This window comes from Schistocerca serialis, unplaced genomic scaffold (genome assembly GCF_023864345.2).
Source record: "Schistocerca serialis cubense isolate TAMUIC-IGC-003099 unplaced genomic scaffold, iqSchSeri2.2 HiC_scaffold_1177, whole genome shotgun sequence".
In the NCBI taxonomy this organism is placed as follows: domain Eukaryota; kingdom Metazoa; phylum Arthropoda; class Insecta; order Orthoptera; family Acrididae; genus Schistocerca; species Schistocerca serialis.
This window is the reverse complement of record NW_026047378.1, coordinates 37,501-40,000: the sequence shown is the minus strand read 5'-3', so window position 1 is coordinate 40,000 and position 2,500 is coordinate 37,501. Positions and strand designations below refer to the sequence as shown.

At 63.0% G+C, this 2,500-nt stretch overlaps 1 pseudogene; it reads left to right on the top strand.

The window, feature by feature from the left end:
* Positions 1 to 2,500, top strand: part of LOC126433942 (large subunit ribosomal RNA) — a 7,981-nt pseudogene that overhangs the window by 1,913 nt on the left and 3,568 nt on the right.

The following is a 2,500-nucleotide window of genomic DNA, read 5'->3' as shown; positions in this document are numbered from 1 at the left end:
GAAATCCGATGTTGATGGGGGCCGTCATAGCATGATGCACTTTGTGCTGGCCCCCGTTGGGCGAAAGGGAATCCGGTTCCTATTCCGGAACCCGGCAGCGGAACCGATACAAGTCGGGCCCCTCTTTTAGAGATGCTCGTCGGGGTAACCCAAAAGGACCCGGAGACGCCGTCGGGAGATCGGGGAAGAGTTTTCTTTTCTGCATGAGCGTTCGAGTTCCCTGGAATCCTCTAGCAGGGAGATAGGGTTTGGAACGCGAAGAGCACCGCAGTTGCGGCGGTGTCCCGATCTTCCCCTCGGACCTTGAAAATCCGGGAGAGGGCCACGTGGAGGTGTCGCGCCGGTTCGTACCCATATCCGCAGCAGGTCTCCAAGGTGAAGAGCCTCTAGTCGATAGAATAATGTAGGTAAGGGAAGTCGGCAAATTGGATCCGTAACTTCGGGATAAGGATTGGCTCTGAGGATCGGGGCGTGTCGGGCTTGGTCGGGAAGTGGGTCAGCGCTAACGTGCCGGGCCTGGGCGAGGTGAGTGCCGTAGGGGTGCCGGTAAGTGCGGGCGTTTAGCGCGGGCGTGGTCTGCTCTCGCCGTTGGTCGGCCTCGTGCTGGCCGGCGGTGCAGGATGCGCGCGCCTGCGCGGCGTTCGCGCCCCGGTGCTTCAACCTGCGTGCAGGATCCGAGCTCGGTCCCGTGCCTTGGCCTCCCACGGATCTTCCTTGCTGCGAGGCCGCGTCCGCCTTAGCGTGCTCCTCCGGGGGCGCGCGGGTGCGCGGATTCTCTTCGGCCGCCATTCAACGATCAACTCAGAACTGGCACGGACTGGGGGAATCCGACTGTCTAATTAAAACAAAGCATTGCGATGGCCCTAGCGGGTGTTGACGCAATGTGATTTCTGCCCAGTGCTCTGAATGTCAACGTGAAGAAATTCAAGCAAGCGCGGGTAAACGGCGGGAGTAACTATGACTCTCTTAAGTAACTATGACTCTCTTAAGGTGGCCAAGTGGCGGCGGTGTGGCTGCATCCGGACTTGGCTTTTCGAAGTGCGGTCTTGATGTAGTCGTGCTGCTGCTGCGAGGTGCCTTCCTTGGGTTATGGTTACAGGGAGAGTGATGCGCAATACATGGGCCTAGCCCTCTTAGCCTCTCCTCTCCTGCGGTCTTCTCCCCTTCTCGTGGGCCCGCTGATTTTCGCAGAGTGGAAGACCGCACCAGGGGCTTGGGGGGGTTACCAGCCCCCCCTCGCATTATCCCTTTTTTTAGTTGGGGGCAGTAACCAGAGAATAAGTGGTGGCCCTTCCGCTGAAGGTGCCACCCCAACTCCCCCAGCACCTAGCCGGCCAACCGGCCGTGCCGATAATCTTGTAACTTTTGCAGCAGTATACGCCTGTAGTGAGTGCCACCGCAGCTTCACCACCAAGAATGGTCTCGGGGTCCATCGCCGCCGCCAACATCTTGCGGCCGCCAACGCGGAGATCGTGACGGAGAGGCATCGCGCGAGGTGGACGGAGGAAGAAGTCCTGTCGCTCGCCAAGGCAGAGGCCGAACTGTTCCTCGAGAGGGACGCCCGGTTCTTCTTTGTAAATCAAGAACTCATCAGGATGTTCCCCGACCGAACGCTTGAGGCAATCAAGTGCCGACGGCGGCAAGCTGCCCACAAGCAGCTTGTCCGCCAGTTCATGGAGGCGCTTGAGATCGGTCGGGGGGAAGAGCCGGCGTCCCGCCGGGGAGCAGCGAGCCCGCTGCCTGACGCGGGCGAGGCCGCTGCGCCGCCCGTCGACGCAGCCGAGGACTTCGCGGCCGCCACCACCGGGCCGCCGCCGGAGGGGCCGACTGACGCCGCCATCTGGGAGCATCTGGCGGGGCTACCTGCTTCCGCCCAGCGTTTCTCTGCCCTGGATCGAGTCATAGGTCTGGGGCGGGGCACGCCGCCCGATGTCATCCTGGGCATGCTCCCGGATGCCCTTGCGTCGGTCGGGTCCAGAGGGGAGAGATCGATCACCAGGACACAGCGGCCGCGCCAACCATCGAAGCGGCCGCCTGCCGCGCCGCCGACGCAGAAGCGCAAGCGGCGCCGCTGGGAATACGCGAGAACGCAGGATGCCTTCCGACGGTCGCGTGCACGTTGCGTACGCGGCCTCTTGGATGGCACCCTGCTCCAGCCGCCACCTGCCATCCCTGGTCTGCTGGACTTCTGGGCGGACCTCTTCACTAAGAAGCCCGTCTCCACCGCGGGCTCCATTCGTGACCGCCTCCTTCCGCACTCGGAGCCTGTCGCTCTTGAGTGCCTATGGGGGCCGGTCACACATGAGGAGGTCGCCGCCGCGTTGCCGCCCAGGGGATCAGCAGCTGGGCCGGACGGCCTTACCCCAGCGGAGTTGCGGCGCCTGCCGCACGAAGTCCTGGTGAAAGTGATGAATCTCTTCCTTCTGGCCCGCGCCCTTCCGGAACGCCTGCTTCGCGCGCGGACGTCCCTTCTCCCGAAAACGGCTGCACCAACATCCCC